Genomic DNA, 18,492 nt, shown 5'->3' on the forward strand with positions numbered 1-18,492 from the left:
ATGAAGATATTTAAAGGATTAGTTCACCTCAAAATGTCATTTAATCGTTTACTCACCCCATTGTCATCCAAAATAGCAACCAACTCAGTTGGTTGCTCCAAAACTTAATTTCTTTTTCACTGAAGACAGTAAGGCATGGATATCTTGGATGGCATTGAGGTGAGTAAATGATTAGGACAGTTTCATTTTGAGGTGAACTAATCCTTTAAATATCTTCATGCGTCAAATGATTTGACAAAAAGTTTGCAAATAGCTTTCTTTGTAAATTTTAACTCTTTGGCTAACTATGCTTTATATTTAGGATTGGCAAGCCAGCCCTCTGAAAACTTGCATTTTCCCCTTTTGTTTGCCATGAAGTCCACACAATGTAAAAGCCAAAGACAACGTTCTAGGCGTTTTTAGTCAAGCGGTTTGAGGTAGGGGCGCTGTGATGGCAACGGCCGCCTAACAACCAATCACTGCAGACCTAAACTCCAGCAGATCAAGTGCGATCGGCAGATCAAGTGCGATCGGCAGCGCTGGCAGACTGATCCAAGTGCCATGGGGAAAAAAAAGATTGTATATATTTAATTATATACATTTAGAAATTCTTAATTTTAAATTTAGAAAACGAAATGGGGACAATAGTCTGGAAACAAATATTTTTCCATACTCTTATTTTTTCCATACTTTTCCAAACCCCGTAGGAACCCTGCTGTGTTTATTGGGATCACGTGCTGTCTGAAGTGCCTTTGTTTGAGTGTCAGCGAGAACAGTCCTGTGCATATTCCAACTTCGGCAACATGGGATATTATATAACATATAGAGGGGTTACTGACCCATACATCAGTATTACATACCTTCATATGGAGCTGTACACTGATGTCCACATCCATTGCTGCAGCATTTCTCCGCTTTTGAACAGTCGCTGTCACAGGAACACAACTCCGCACACACTCCTACTACTCCAGGTTTAATTTTTGGACACACTCCTGGCTTTGGTTTCTCTGTGGTGTGTTTGTATAACAGCATAATCACTGAATGATGAATGACTCAACATTTAAACATACATCCGAGTCCCATGTTAGCAAAAGGAGTTACATTGAGCAGTTTCTAAATTGTCCTTTTCAGTCTGTCAAAAACCCATCAAAATGTAATTTAAGACAATATTTACGCGAATACTCGCAAAGACAGATATTGTCACCTGACCCATGCATCATTATTACATACCTTCATATGGAGCTCTACAGGTATGTCCACATCCGTTGCTGCAGCATTTCTCATCGTTCGGACAGTCGCTGTCAGAGGAACAGCTCTCCGCACACACTCCGTCTACTCCAGGTTTGATTTTTGGACACACTCCTGGCTTTGGTTTCTCTGTGGTGTGTTTGTATAACAGCATAATCACTGAATGATGAATGACTCAGCATTTAAACATACATGTGACCCGTGTTAACAAAATGAGGCACAATGAGCACGGTTTGAAATTGTGTAAATTTTAGGGATGGGAATTGTCAATTTTTCATTTCGATCATCCATAGGTCTCAAAAACGAGCAATTGATTAACCATGGGCGGGGCTTGTGCGGGGGGCGGGGCGTCTCCGTCATGGAGATATGAAACTATTTTAAGACTTATGTTTTTGTCACATACATTTTCATGAGATGTCTATGCAAATATGAACATATGACTATAAAAAAAATAACTTACATTATAATGCATAAATGTCTTAAAGAAAAAGAAACTAAACAGGCCTAACTGCCTCAAATAACCCAGTCAATGATATCGGGCATTGTATTTGAGCGGCAACTGTGAATAAGCGACCCCGCAGAGCTTTGCTAGAGAATTAATAAACTCAGTCAAACGCATCCTATATGAGATTAATCAGATATATGCCTATTACAATTTACATCTGCCCAAAAGGACGCGGATGCACAGATGAACTTGGCCGAGCTCGGACTCTGGTTGGGGATTTCCTTTATTAACAGCGCGCGCTGATCCACGGGGAGCTAAAGCACGGAGAATACAACATTATATGACAATCGTGTTCTCATTATAATGCTGTGTATGTGACCGATTGGCTGCCGCACATCTTGCGCTGTATTTCATGATCATTCACAGTGTGTCAGGCATCACAGCGCGCTTTAGTTTCACTTTATTTCGCAGTCTGGAAGGCGTGCTGTCTAATGCTAACCAATCAGACCTCAGTTACCATTCAAAATGCCGCAATAACCAATCCGAGAAATATACAAATATATGTTTTAAAGTCAGGGCGATCATCGTTTTCGTGATCGATCGTCGCTGTCACGTTCGAGTAATCGAGTACTCGACCACTGTTGCCCATCCCTAAATTTCAGTCTCTATTAAAAACCCTTCAAAAGTGTAGCAACCAAATTTAAAGGGTTACTTCAGCGATTAGCATATGGCTTTGTATCAGTAGAAGCCCTGGAGTATATTCAAATGGTTGTGACTTTTAATTAAATCTATAAATACCTCCCGGCCCACACAGATATTAAATAAAAGGTTTCACATCAGATGGTTTTGCCCAACAGTTAATCAAACGTTTAACTAAGACATAACAGATGGAGTGAGTGAATACTCGCCTAGACTGATATTTTGAAGCAATTCTGTGTTTATTGGGATCAAGCGCCGTCCAAAGCGCCTTTGTTTGAGTGTCAGCGAGAACAGTCCTGTGCGTATTCCAACTTCGGCAACATGGGATATTATATAACATATAGAGGGGTTACTGACCCATGCATCAGTATTACATACCTTCATATGGAGCTGTACACTGATGTCCACATCCGTTGCTGCAGCATTTCTCATCGTTCGGACAGTCGCCGTCAGAGGAACACAACTCCGCACACACTCCTACAACTCCAGGTTTGATTTTTGGACACACCCCTGGCTTTGGTTTCTCTGTGGTGTGTTTGTATAACAGCATAATCACTGAATGATGAATGACTCAACATTTAAACATACATGCGGGTCCCATGTTAGCAAAATGAGCAGTTTCAAAATTGTCGTTTTCAGTCTATTAAAAACCCATCAAAATGTAATTTAAGACAATATTTACGTGAATACTCGCCAAGACAGATATTGTCACCTGACCCATGCATCAGTATTACATACCTTCATAAGGAGCTCTACAGGTATGTCCACATCCGTTGCTGCAGCATTTCTCATCGTTCGGACAGTCGCTGTCAGAGGAACATCTCTCTGCACACACTCTGTCTACTCCAGGTTTGTTTTTCGGACACACTCCTGGCTTTGGTTTCTCTGTGGTGTGTTTGTATAACAGCATATCACTGAATGATGAATGACTCAGCATTTAAAACATACACGTGACCCGTGTTAGCAAAATGAGGCACAATAAGCACGGTTTGAAGTTGTGTAAATTTCAGTCTCTATTAAAAACCCTTCAAAAGTGTAGCGACCAAATTTAAAGGGTTACTTCAGCGATTAGCATATGGCTTTGTATCAGTAGAAGCCCTGGAGTATATTCAAATGGTTGTGCCCCCCCTCCTCATATCCCCCTGAGACAAGAGATTTATGCATTTTTTTTCTGGAAAAATGTCTCCGATGACGCAAATATCGTCAATTAGCGTCATGGGAGGATTTTTTGGCCAGAGGCTAAAGACTACAGCCAGCAGAGGGAGCCATTTCCACATGTTTTCAACTCAGGCATGGGGGATGGAGATCACACTCACAGCTCAGCTCGCAGCCTCTGGCAGTCACGGAAACGGTGCGGCCGGAGGAGCAAAGTAATTGTTTCAACTTCTCAAATTAATTCCTATGAAAGTTAAGCTTCCAAAGGTTTGAACTGATACCGCGCTGTGAATATCCCTCGAGTGTGGTCGCGTTCACCTCAGCTCTCGTCACGAGATCTCATTCAGCTCATCACGAGTGTATGTAATTTGACTCGTGCAGTTTGCGCTGTGAGACACTCCCTCAGCGGCTAAGTCACATATTGAACAGACATTGTTTTTAATTGTAGCGACTGTTCTCTAACTGAACTGATTTTAGGAAAATTAATGCGGTGGGAAAGTGATCCAGTCACAGTGATTCAGTAGCGGTGGCTTTGGGAGTGGCCTTGTAGGGCAGCGAAGCATTCTGGGAATTGTGGTCTTTCATCCCCTGAGACAAATATATTTTCTGTCTTTTCTCAGTCTAGAAAGCACCAAATTAAAAATAATTTCACATTTCTACTACATTAATGACCAAGTTTAAATGCAGATTCATCTTCCCAGCACTGAAGTACTAGCCTGACAAGCCAGACCCACATCAAGATGTTTGGTCTGGAAACGAACCATAGACAGGGCTCAATCCGAGGGGCGGGATAAACGGTTGCCTTTCAAACTCCCTCTGCACGCGATAGGATAGCGCTACACCAACCAGAGCAACGAAGGTAAAACAGAGCTCGCTGACAGATTAAACATTCACCGTATCCGGTCAGCAAAAGTGCAAACACATCTTCCCTTTTTAAGAATGACTTCAGTGCCGTTCTTTGTTCTTTTCTCAGAGAAAAGCTTAACTCCAAGTCTTCCAGAGTCGCGGTCAAAGCTGATTCAAAAGACCGCCGGTCTCCAGTTTCTGTGTTTACTAGAAGCACCCAAACGCAACTCGGCCGTCGTCATTATGGCCCCGCCCGCCGACTCTATACACGATGTGATTGGCCCGTCCAGATTGTGAGGAATACAGCTCAGAAGGGTATTGAGAGTTCCTAGACGGCACTTGCGGGTAAATTAAATGTGCTGCCGCTAGGGTGCGTCTAGATTTCTAGGCTACTGAAGTACTCCTTTAACAACAAACTCCAAATTTAGCACAAATCAAAAGCAAAAACCTATAGAGAAAAAAAAAAAACGTTTCCCAGATACACACTTGTGTAATGAAAGTGACTATAAATTAAAACTATAAATGCCTCCCGTCCCACACAGATATTAAATAAAAGGTTTCACATCAGATGGTTTTGCCCAACAGTTAATCAAACGTTTAACTAAGACATAACAGATGGAGTGAGTGAATACTCGCCTAGACTGATATTTTGAAGCAATTCTGTGTTTATTGGGATCAAGCGCCGTCCAAAGCGCCTTTGTTTGAGTGTCAGCGAGAACAGTCCTGTGCATATTCCAACTTCGGCAACATGGGATATTATATAACATATAGAGGGGTTACTGACCCATTCATCAGTATTACATACCTTCATATGGAGCTGTACACTGATGTCCACATCCGTTGCTGCAGCATTTCTCCGCTTTTGAACAGTCGCTGTCACAGGAACACAACGCCGCACACACTCCTACTACTCCAGGTTTGATTTTTGGACACACTCCTGGCTTTGGTTTCTCTGTGGTGTGTTTGTATAACAGCATAATCACTGAATGATGAAGGACTCAGCATTTACAATAAAACAGCCACGACCACTTCATTTTAATGGTCCTTTAAGACATTCTGTCGACCGTCACATACAGGTCACAAAACTCACTGTTTGGATTTAGATTGGCAAATGCTGAGATACTGATTCGATCATTATTGCAGTGATTATGTTTTGATCATGCTATGCAACAGTTCTTCCAACCCAAACTTATGGAGTGAGTAGTGTTTCATTTCTTAAACAACCATGTAAGACACAAGGTCATATTCCAGGATGACAGTCAAGATTCAGACTCAAACTGTGAATAGTTGAGGAGTGAAGGATCATTGTCACATGAATCGGCACCTCTGAGTCCAGACCTCACAGTCACTGAAAGTCTTTGGGATGTGCTGGAGGAGACTGACAGAGTGCTGGACTCTTGCATTATCAGTACAAGATCTTGACCAAAAATGTATAAACCTCTTGATTAAAATAAATGCTGTGTGTATAAAGAGCATCCAGAGAGCATTCACAGCGCTTCACTTTTTAGAAGCGAGGGAAATTAAATGAATTCATTTTGAAATAAAGTTGTAACAAAATATGGATAGAGTTAAGTGCTGCGAATACTTTCCAGATACACTGTGTGAGTAATCTTCACTGAGCTTTTGTACAACAGAAAGAAAAAAAAAACCCCAATAACTTAACGACTTAGAACTTAAAAAAAATAATACATTTAAATACTGTACAAACAGCCAATGAACATTAATGCTGGCCTACTTAGTCATTATGTTTAGGTTTGCTACTCATTTAATTATTTCTTCAGGCAGTGTAATACAATTAAAGGGACCATTCACCCAAAAACCAAATAGCCCATGATTTACCTGTATGACATTGTTCTTTCAGGCAAATAAGATATATTAAAAATGTTCTGGCTCGAAGCTTTATAATGGCACTGCTCAACCCAGCTTCAAAAATGACCCAAGTCAGTTTTATAATGATAGATGCACTTTTAAGGACATTAAAATAAAAACCAATAACAAAAAAAAACTAAAGTCAATGCCATTATAATGCTTCAGTGTAACATACCACAGATGATTGCAATTCGTCTGAAATAAGAACGTCATATACACCTAGGATGAGGAGCTGAGAGTGATAAATCATGAGCTGATTTTCATTCTTGGGTGAACTGTCCTTAAGGTTAAAACACCTCACCTGTTTCTACTCTTCCTTACCTTCAGGAGCTGTTGAGCAGAAGCACACAGAGTAACACAATAAAACTATCAACGAGCAGAACAGTCGAGCCGCCATCTTCTCAACCAGCGACCTCACGACGAACTCTGCTGAAAAACGCGCTGAATGTAAGAGTATTTTAAAGCTAAAACGCGTTTTAAACATCCAAGGAGGTCTTGCACAAATGAAACCCTGATGAAACTCACGGGCCTGAAGATTTAAATAGCTTAATCTTGAAGACCTGATGAGCTGTTCAGGTGTGTTTGATTAGAGATGACGCGGTCAGGCAATTACCAGGCTTGTTTGAGATGCGCCTTGCCTCGCCTGAAAAAAAAAAAGGCGAGACTAAGACACCCAAAGTTTTTGTTATTTATTTATGTAGAATGGAGTCTAATGGGCTTCGGTGTGTTTCAGGGGCCTGTACCATGAAGCTGGTTTAGCTAGCTAGCCAGATTTGTTTAGGCTTAGTTTGTGCCAATCCTGGGTTTTAGGTACCATTAAAGTGGTTTGGCTTTTAGCTGTGTTCATCACCATAGTAACTTATGCTCCACGGCTAACCTGCTCCAGGGCAGGTTATGTTCTGGATTAGAGATCTCAAACTGAAATTGGGCCAATCAGCTGTGAGTAAAGTGACACACCTCTGATGCAATAAAGTCACTCCCCTGTTTCTGCTCCAAATTAAAGGTCACTACATAGCAATGTTTTTTAAAGACTAAAGCGTCTGACTTTTAACAATGCTTATTTATAAAAATAATAATTTTGAATGATTTAGATATAATTTATGTAATTATTATACCCTTCATCAATTACACATTTATCATTTTAGTTAATCAATCATTAATAGGCACTTTGTTAAAATTAATATAAATAGCCTACATAAAGTCATATAAATAAGCTTTAAAATCAATAAATAAAACTTTTAAAAAAAGCTTACTGAGCTTAAATGTTCAATTTTCTCTATATCAAATAAACTAACTTCATAACTTTTACTTGCATTGACGTATACTATTTTTCTTTAAGTTGTCCTCTTTCATAGACAGCTTTTCTTCTTGCTGTGTATTTTTTTTAATTCTTAATATTTTTCAACCACGTAATATTCTGCAGAAGAGAGAAATTAATCTCACTGCTTGTCTCGCGAAAAGTGAATCTCAGTTCCACAGCGTGTGATTGGCTGTTCACTGCTGATGTCACTGTTAAACTCCTGAACTCAGGATCAAAGCCTGAGTTGACAGAGAAAGCTGATGATCAGCATCATGAGACCAACAAAGCCTGAATACAATGGTTTGGTTTTGTCAACTCAAAACTAATCCTGTAACCCTGAGTTTGTTAAACTACCTTCATGGTACATGAAGTAAGGTAGTTAAACTACCTTCATGGTACTACCCCCAGGTCTTCTTATGACGGTTGGTCTGCAATTAATATTCATTTTGTTAAACTGTCCCATCAGCAGGACCCTGAATGAGTTTGTTTCCTTACAGAAAACAGATACGGATACGGTGTATGAAAATGTCCACAAAAAACGGTGATCACAGACTGTATCTACTGGAATTGATGTTAGAGCTCATTTGGGACAATACCTCACACTTTTGCATTTGTTCACATATATCCTGTCAGAGAATAAGTCTGTTTTATCTTCATTCTTTGTATCAGATGTTTTGGTGTCATTGTGATGTATGAATACATTGACATACAGTGGTTGATCAGTAGCACACAGCTCCATTGATAAATCTGTTTGAAACAGTTTCTGTGTTCCCTCACAAATATCTTTTTGCAAAAAAGTTTTGCTTGGGAACACAGTTTCTCGAGGGAATGCAACATTTTTGAAAAATTACTTTCATTCTCATCCTAATTTTTTTCTACCACCACATCTGAATGTTAAATCCTAAAATGTTAAAGTTAGGTGCATGAAATCAGCCAGAATGCAGACACACACAATGATCACTCTACAAACGGTTCAACGTTAGCTTCATTTATTTCTGATAAACAAAAACAAAAATGGACAAACTCAGATTACAGTTGTAAGCCCAAATCGTCCCAATGGAGGCTAACGATGGCGGGTGAAGGTCGCCGCGCGTTCTGTGTTTTCAGTTGGGCATAAAGGATTTTGTTCCAATTCTTCATAATCTGACTCCATTTAATCATAATTTAGAATTTAGGTTCGAATGCCAATTGGTTATTTGGTCATTTATATTTAATAGTTTACGTACACATTTAATTATTCCGTTTAACCCTTTGTTGAAATTATGTCCGTTCGTAACCTGAATAATTCCAGAGCAAGTCAGAATCAATCAAAGTGTAACAATTAATTAACAGTCAGGTAAATGTATAACGCCAAATACATAATCAATTCAAAGGTAATCCAAACATAACATCAAATACTCTGAGGTAAAGAATGAGATGTATACCCGACTTATCAAGGTTACATAATGCTGCATGGGTTAAACTTCCAGCATTACGAGCTGACCTGAGTACAGTATCGAGCCCTGAGCTCTTTGCAACATTTCCTTAAATACCCAGAACCATTAAAACTCTTTCAAATGGAAACGCCAGTTCACAATAAGAATTTGCATTGATCAAGGCCTATAGACTTGAATGGAAGAAAGGCCAAATGGCTGAAAGCCACACCCACCATACACCAAGAAAAGATATCTTTAAAGCTACACTGTGTAACTTTTTTAGTTTATTCTTAGCTAAAACCACTTAGTTCTTTCAAAAATATATGTGCTCATTAAAGGGGGGGTGAAATGCTGTTTCATGCATACTGAGCTTTTTACACCTTTAAAGACTTGGATTCCCATCCTAAACATAGACAAAGTTTCAAAAACTAATGTTGGACGTTTGATGGAGTATTTCTGTGTTAAAAATACTCCTTCCGGTTTCTCACAAGTTTCGGCGAGTTTTTTTCGAGTATGGGTCTACTTGACGTTAAATAGATCGGAAGGTCCTTGTATGGGCCGTACGGGCTCTTCTCCCGGTAGGGTGCGCGTGCGCGTAACTAGAGGGAGAGAGAGGAAATGCACGCCTTACAGTCTCTCGGCTGCAGATCCAGTCCTCCGTGAACACTTATGACGCGCCGCGCTCCACTTTATTCCTATGGGTGACGTCGAGCGACTTCAACGCTTCAGCACAGCATTCCGGGAAGGCAGCGCTGCATTTGAACCGATTTGAACGCAGAAATGACGGGAAGCTTCAAGGCATCGCTTCAGTCGCTTCGCAAAGTGGATTTCCACGGTCACTGCTGTCACAGGACTTCAACAAATCATACCAAAGAAGTGTGTTTTTGACAGAGCGGTCCTGCTTTGGAAGATGCCGGTGAGTAAATCAACTTCAAATGTCTCTGCTATTGGCTACCGTCGCATGAGTAAACATCAGTAAACGATACGATCGCGTGCTTCGTCATTCAAATGCGCTAACGGTTACTCCATTGTTGTTCTGTATAACGTTACACTATTCTGACTCTGACGTGCAAAACCGTTTTGCTTGCTACCTCTAAGGTCTAGTCACATACAATAGTCCATAAACCGAATCATGTCCTCATAAACTGCGCGTAAAGACACACAAAGGCCCCTAAATACAGTACATACCACAGAGACGGACATCCTGATGTTGCCGTTTCTCCTGTTCAATTTATTTCAGCCTCAGATTTGATTGTGGATCATTATCTGTATTAGCTGAGATAGCGATGGGTTTCTCCACGCTTGAGGACGTCACCGCTTTGTACACATTCGTCATTCTTTAGCTCCGCCCACACGATACGCCTCCAGGCGCTCGTTTTTTTCCGGAAAGACTCGGTACAGCCCATATTTCTTTCATAAATATGATAAAACTAAAGACTTTTCGGAGATATGAAGGATGCAATACTACTCTATAGGTACTCAAGATTGACATGAGATTGACTGAAACTGAGTGTTTCACCCCCCCTTTAATGTATATTTACTTCTCTCAAGTAATAATGTATTCTCGTAATTTTATAATATATCATTGAAAATACATACGGGTGAGGGTTCGGATGGCGGTCGCCATGTTGCTCCTCCATCTTGAAAGTACATTTGCCAAAGAGGGACATACCCGTAAATTCAAGCTTCCCTTTTCGCATTTTTACACTCGATGGCACCGTGTCGAATGTGAAGAGGAGGATTGCTTGAGGCTGCTTTTTGATGACTGAGGATCACTCTTAAGCCCCTTTCACACTGCACGTCGAACCCGCAATATTCCCGGAACATTGCCGGGTCGCCTTCTGTGTGAAAGCAACCTCGTCCCGGAATAGGGCTTGGGATACAGCAAGTCGAATGAGGAGAAGCAGAGTTGGGAGAAAGAAAAAAACATGTCAATGTTTTCCCGAAAGGGATGTGGAATTTACCGGGATACGTTAAATAGGGAAGGCAGGGACCACAATAGAGACAAAATCGGAACTATTAAAGTTTTGGATGCACATGAATTTCCAAGGAAAGAGCGGGGCACCGACGACGACGAAAACTTTATTTTGTTGGTCCCCAACAGACATTCTACTGACTATAAGTAACTTTGCAACTACAATTCAACTTATTCTACTAACCCGAACCCCAACACATAACCATAACCTACCAGTCTACTAATACTCTAATTAGTGTTAGTTGACATGCTGTTGAAAACGTACATAGTTAGTAGAATGTTTAAAGTGGACTATCAAAATAAAGTCTAACCGAAACATATATTTTATTATTATATAAGAAATTGCACTGCCTCCGTTTTTATTTGTTATTGCAATGTTATTGTTTACTATATTTATAATTTGCACTTCCTCCATTTTCTGTCTTTTGTTATTTTATAGATACCTATTTATTTGCTTATATAGTATTGAAAGAATTTATTTTTTTTAAAGTGTATTTGTTATTGTTATATAAAGTGCACTCCGTTATATAAAGTGCAACAACTTGCACTCCATTTTCTGTGTTCATTTTTTATTTGTAACCTTTTCCCTTGAAGCATTCCACATTTCTGTGTTCTCAGGTTGCACTACTTGCAAATAAACACTAAAAAACATCTGATTGTGTGACAATTCTTGCTTTTTGCACATCGTACTGTTATTCTTGTCCGTGGTTGCGCGTCCAAGCATAAAAGCGGTGGAAAGTTAATCCATTTTCGACATTTCCCATGGTGATTATGTGTTGCGCTGTTACACCCCAAAATGCAGGAACGGTTTACCATAGTTGAAATAACGCCAAAATAATCAAATTAAGACACACGACTGAGAGGGAGTACGTCTATAAACAGTGCGCAGTAGTCCGAGTAGCAGTAAAGGATGCCATCAACATGGCCGCCACGCCAAGTAATGACGTAATGACGCCCAAGCCCTATTGATTACCGAATTCGACCCGGGTTGGGGACCTAGTAATATTTTGGGATATGTATCAGAGTCGCCAAGGAAGCAGAAAAGAGAATTAAGACGGCAACGAAACGGGCAAATCAACAAGACAAAAGTAAATATTGGAGTGGCCTTTCCAAGATGGAAAGAGCTCATGAGGACCAACGATTTTAAAAAGAACGCCGACGTTGCCTGCTTTCTTCTCGACAGGTAATATTAATTCAGCCTATTTGTGTATATTGGAAGTTTTATTGTTGCTTGGCTAATTATCATGGTGTGCTGAGCATATAACACTAGAACGACGTCTAGGATAGTTTTCCTCGCGTCAATGATGAAAAAGTATTGTTTACCTTGTAACATAACTCCGTGTTCTATGACGGATAACATGAGATCAATATTTTAATTGCATTATAATTTGTTTGCCTTACGCTAGTGATGTCGTACAATATACAGAATAACGATAGCACTGATAAAAGTTACTTTACTAAGATTAGCTTGCATTCGTCTGGGAACCTGATAACTGATGTTAGCAATGAAATGGTAAAAAAAATAACGAAAACGTAAAACTATTCTTCATTTTACATAGATTAAATTGATCATAGATCATTTGGCAAATTAAATTATAATAGTTTTCAAAAGTAACCTCATCACTTGAAGCAACACTCAGCGAAGAGGTCGAACTGGAAGCCATGACTAAATCGGCCACCGTAGGAGTTGAAACGAAATCGAAATTGAGAGGAGCAGAAACTATTATTCACTGGATGGTCATATACCTTTACACCGCTAGATGGGGGAAAATATCACACAGTGTAGCTTTAAACAGCTAGCCAATAAGTGGATAAATCACTACTTACTGCTTGAAGGAATACAGTTGCCTCTTTCTTCAGTTTACGACGCCGAGCGAAGCTTGCTTGAAATGGGCCGAACAAACGAACGATTTTGAATTGAATTGTTGTGGTATCCGATTATAATAAACCTCAACCATGACTGTTGACACAGCCTGGATCATAATGTGTGTCCGAGCTGCCGTTTTTGCCATCCTCGAATGTCGTTTGATGATTCGGCTCCGGCAGTTCCGCCTGACAATGAACATGTTTGGACAGATGCAAATGTTGGGGGCGTGCAAATAAATGATCCCCAACTCTTGCGTCACGGTTGGGTTTATGTTGAGAAGCACTTTTTTCCCGTGGTGTTTTTGATTTACGAGATTTACATGAGAAGTAGGAGGCAATGGTGTTTGAGACTCACAGTATGTGATGTCCATGTACTGAACTCTTATTTCACTATGGCAAGGTCAATTAAATGTTTCATTCTAGGGCACCTTTAAAAGCAAATTGCAAAAATCATTTAAAAAAATAGAAAAAAGAATAATATTCTATTCAACATGCTCATGGTAGGCTTTTGGGTGGAATTTTGCCTATTAATGTTGTAATTAAATTAAGGTGACAAAGTAATGTCTATTTATCAGAAATGCTCAGTTCTAAAGTCAAATCATGCAGTTAATTATCACATTCATTTAAGTAGGAACAATGAACACAATGAAATGTGGCAGTTTCTAACTACAAAACTAATTTAGGCTACTAGTATTTCAGCTCTAAAAATAAGATTGGATTACATTCCTTGTACCAATGGACAGTTCTTCTAACCAGAGCTGATGTATTTTATGGGCAGGAGATGAGTTGTTTGAACCGGTGACACTGAACATCCCCACATAGTTAGATTTATATTGCGCTTTTATTGGTCCTCGAAGCGCTTTACATGGAGGGTCTCCTCAACCCCCACCGATGTGGAGCGTCCACCTGGATGATATGATGGCAGCCATATTGTGCCAGAACGCTCACCACACTGTAAAAAAATGAATTAATATTCAGAGAAAGCTTACGCCGAGCTTTGAGAAACAGTCTAAACCAGGTTGGATTTATCTGGACATCAACTCTTAAACTCAGTTTGTTCAGCTAGCTTCATGCAACAGGCCTCTGATCAACATCATGAGAACAAAGCCTGAAGAGATTGTTGTCTCAACTCAAAATAATCCTGTAACCCCGAGTTTGTTAAACTACCAACATTTTACAGGCCCCTGATCTTGTACTGACAGTGTGAGAGTCCAGAACTAAAGTCTCCTCCAGCAGGAAGAGGTTTATAAAACTCACTGCTGTAATGATCCAATCATTGCCTCTTAAGAATTTGCCAAATTAAATCCAAACATTGTATAAAACACAAAAACACAGAACATGATAGAAAGATGTGATTTATTTGGTGAAATAAGTGCTCAATCAATCTGCCGAGGACTCTTTCTGATGTTAAAGCACTGTTAACTGCATGCTCTGTTCAGGGCAACAGCGGCCATCATGGCAACGGTTCTCAGCACACGATCGGATTGAGACAGTCACCACCAGGCTTCACTGCAGAGATACAGACACACAGCTTTAGTCAGTCCATATAGCAGCATTCAATCTCTGATACAGAGCACAACATTTAGATTATAGAGTGAACTGTATTCCAGTATTATAGAGGGTATGCATCTGAAGGGCCCAAACCCCCTCAGCCGGACTGAGTGGCAGAAGAGCGGCCGCAGGAGTGGATTTAACAGAGGAAAACACGAGTAAAACAAACTGTTATCAGTTTAAACTAAAGCTTGGGCTCGATGGTGTTCTTTACGACTTCTGACATGCAGCCAGGAATCATGTTTCGATTTCCTGATTAGAAATATTTAAATCACTGTCAGTCAGCGGTTTCCAGAGTGAATCCCGCATGCAGATATGGGTCTGTGTTGAAGCGTGTGGCCGCTAAAAGAATATGAAACACTCGTTTTGCTAAAATTCTGAATATTCAGGTGCTGGTCATATAATTAGATCATCATCAAAATGTATTTATTTCACTAATTCCACTCAAAAAGTTAAAAGTATGAGCATGTACAGCACTCAATACTTAGTTGGGGCTCCTTTTGCCTGAATTACTGCAGCAATGTGGCGTGGCATGGAGTCGATCAGTCTGTGGCTCTGCTCGTGTTATGAGAGCCCAGGTAGCTCTGATAGTGGCCTTCAGCTCTTCTGCATTGTTGGGTCTGGCATAATCACATCTTCACAATACTCCATAGATTTTCTACGGGGTTAAGGTGCACTGACACGTCTAGAATAGCAATAGACGCGGCGAGCAGCACGATGGACGCGAGTACGCCTTATTTGCGCATCCAGTTCGAGCGAATTGAGCATCTTGCGCAGGGGTCGCTCTTGCATTGGGGACGGCGCTAAACTCTGCAGGACAGCGGCCCTCCAGGATCAAGTCTGGGGACCCCTGGTCTTGCGCGAGAGTTGCTTTGTGCAGTCACACGTTTGGAGCGAATTCAAGTCGTCGCCCGAGTTGAAAAATTTGAACGTTGCCGTCAAGTCGCGCCGCATTAACCAATGAGGAGCCTACTTGCGGCTGTCACGTGGTGAAGTGCCTTGAAGAAACCCTGCATATTTAAAAATACTATCATTTTGTCACTGAATGTAGTTTTAATGCGGTTTACTTATAAAGACAGTGCCTCTTTAAAAAGAATACTCTTGCATTTTTGGAGTAGAGATCCTGCGATCAGCGGCCGCTCGTTAACCCCGGTGAGAGCAGCCTTTCCTCGGCCAGTCTTTCTGGAGTTTGCCGCCGGCTCTGTAGAGGTTAAACATGACAAATAATTTGTCTTGTGTACATCTAATGGGCGATCTTTGGTTCAGTTAATCTATTGTTCCCTACCAAATCATTTTGACTGAGAGCAAAGTGAAGTTTCATAACTATTATATTTAAATATACATGCAGTGAAGAATCCAGGTAGTGCATTGGCTGAACCACATGCGTGGCTGTTAATGCTGAATATATATATTTTTTGAAAATAGAGCCAGAGTGGCGTTTTAGGACATATTTCACCTGGAGTGCCTTTAACGCGCTGCTATTTCGCTTCAAATGCTCGATTTCTACGCGCGTCCAATTTGCTGCGGACACGCGAATGGATTCAAGATGTTGACGCTTCAGACTAGACGCGATTTTGACGCTCAAGTCGCGTTTGGTGTGAAAGCAGCGCAAGGCTTCCTGGTATACAGCTGTGAGGTCCAAGGTCACAAAACGGCAGACCAACATCAGCGGATGACATGGCAAACCAAACCATCACTGACTGTGGAAACTTTACACTGGACTTCAAGCAACATGGATTGTGTGCCTCTCCTCTCTTCCTCCAGACACCAGGACCCTGATTTAGAAAGGAAATGCAAAGTTCTTTCATCAGGGAACTTTAGACCATTCAGCATTAGCCTAGTACTTTTTGTCTTTAGCCAAGGTGAGATGCTTCTGATGCCGTTTGTTCAAGAGTGGCTTGAGAAGGAATGCGACAGCTGACACCCATGTCTTGAACATGTCTGTGGGTAGTGCTTCTTAAAGCACTGACTCCAGCTGCAGTCCACTCTCCAGAATCTCCCTCACATTTGTGCTGTAAACCAATGCAGCCTTTCTATCTTTTTGCCACTCAGTGCTGGACGGCATTGAATTGTCGTCACTCCGGCGGATGGACACGTCACGTGTATACCCTCTATTAGTCCATTTTGTTAAGCCACAAGCTTGAAATGGTGCCATGGGCCAGATTCAAGAACTTTGAGAAAGAAAATACTGAAGAGAAAGTGTGTGAGAATATAACACACCTTTATTTTGGAGCTCTACATTTACGTACACATCCGTTGCCGCAGCATTTCTCATCGTCCGGACAGTCGCTGTCAGAGGAACATCTCTCCACACACACTCCGTCTACTCCAGGTTTGATTTTTGGACACACTCCTGGCTTTGGTTTCTCTGTGGTGTGTTTGTATAACAGCATATCACTGAATGATGAATGACTCAACATTTAAAACATACATGTGACCCATGCTGGCAAAATGAGGCACGATGAGCACAGTTCCAAAATTGTGGTATTTTTAATCTCTATTAAAAACCATTCAAAACATAATTTAAGACATTGATGTTTTCACCTGACCCATGTGACAGTATTACATACCTTCATATGGAGCTGTACACTGATGTCCACATCCATTGCTGCAGCATTTCTCCGCTTTTGAACAGTCGCTGTCACAGGAACACAACTCCGCACACACTCCTACTACTCCATGTTTGATTTTTGGACACACTCCTGGCTTTGGTTTCTCTGTGGTGTGTTTGTATAACAGCATATCACTGAATGATGAATGACTCAGCATTTAAACATACATGCGAGTCCCATGTTAGCAAAGTGAGTTCCAATGAGCAGATTCAAAATTGTCGTTTTCAGTCTATTAAAAACCCATCAAAATGTAATTTAAGACAATATTTACGCTAATACTCACCAAGACAGATATTGTCACCTGACCCATGCATCAGTATTACATACCTTCATATGGAGCTCTACAGGTATGTCCACATCCATTGCTGCAGCATTTCTCATCGTTCGGACAGTCGCTGTCAGAGGAACATCTCTCTGCACACACTCCGTCTACTCCAGGTTTGTTTTTTGGACACACTCCTGGCTTTGGTTTCTCTGTGGTGTGTTTGTATAACAGCATTTCACTGAATGATGAATGACTCAGCATTTAAACATACACGTGACCCGTCCTAACAAAACGAGGCACAATGAGCACGGTTTGAAATTGTGTAAATTTTAGTCTCTATTAAAAACCCTTCAAAAGTGTAGCAACCAAATTTAAAGGGTTACTTCAGCGATTAGCATATGGCTTTGTATCAGTAGAAACCCTGGAGTATATTCAAATGGTTGTGCCCCCCCTCCTCATATCCCCGAGACAAGAGATTTATGCATTTTATTTCTGGAAAAATTCCTCCGATGACGCAAATATCGTCAATTAGCGTCATGGGAGGACTTTTTGGCCAGAGGCTAAAGACTACAGCCAGCAGAGGGAGCCATTTCCACATGTTTTCAACGTGAGTGGTCGCGTTCACCTCAGCTCTCGTCACGAGATCTCATTCAGCTCATCACGAGTGTATGTAATTTGACTCGTGCAGTTTGTGCTGTGAGACACTCCCTCAGCGGCTAAGTCACATATTGAACAGACATTCAGTTTTTAATTGCAGCGACTGTTCTCTAACTGAACTGATTTTAGGAAAATGAATGCGGTGGGAAAGTGATCCAGTCACAGTGATTCAGTAGCGGTGGCTTTGGGAGTGGCCTTTCATCCCCTGAGACAAATACATTTTCTGTCTTTTCTCAGTCTAGAAAGCGCCAAATTAAAAATAATTTCACATTTCTACTACATTAATGACCAAGTTTAAATGCAGATTCATCTTCCCAGCACTGAAGTACTAGCCTGACAAGCCAGACCCACATCAAGATGTTTGGTCTGGAAACGAACCATAGACAGGGCTCAATCCGAGGGGCGGGATAAACGGTTGCCTTTCAAACTTCCTATCGCGTGCAGAGGGTAGTGCTACACCAACCAGAGCAACGAAGGTGAAAGAGAGCTCGCTGACAGATTAAACATTCACCGTATCCGGTCGGCTAAACTACAAACACATCTTCCTTTTTAAGAATGACTTCAGCGCCGTTCTTTTCTCAGAGAAAAGCTTAACTCCAAGTCTTCCAGA

General features: G+C 40.8%; 1 long non-coding RNA gene across 1 annotated transcript; it reads right to left on the reverse strand.

The window, feature by feature from the left end:
* Positions 1-14,136: 14,136 nt before the first annotated feature.
* On the reverse strand, positions 14,137-16,672 carry LOC137039420 (uncharacterized). Its single transcript, XR_010897646.1, has 2 exons — positions 16,569-16,672; positions 14,137-14,306 (listed from the first exon to the last, which is right to left on the reverse strand). It is a non-coding gene; the product is annotated as an uncharacterized lncRNA (long non-coding RNA).
* Positions 16,673-18,492: the final 1,820 nt, after the last annotated feature.

This window comes from Pseudorasbora parva, chromosome 14 (assembly GCF_024679245.1).
Source record: "Pseudorasbora parva isolate DD20220531a chromosome 14, ASM2467924v1, whole genome shotgun sequence".
In the NCBI taxonomy this organism is placed as follows: Eukaryota; Metazoa; Chordata; class Actinopteri; order Cypriniformes; family Gobionidae; genus Pseudorasbora; species Pseudorasbora parva.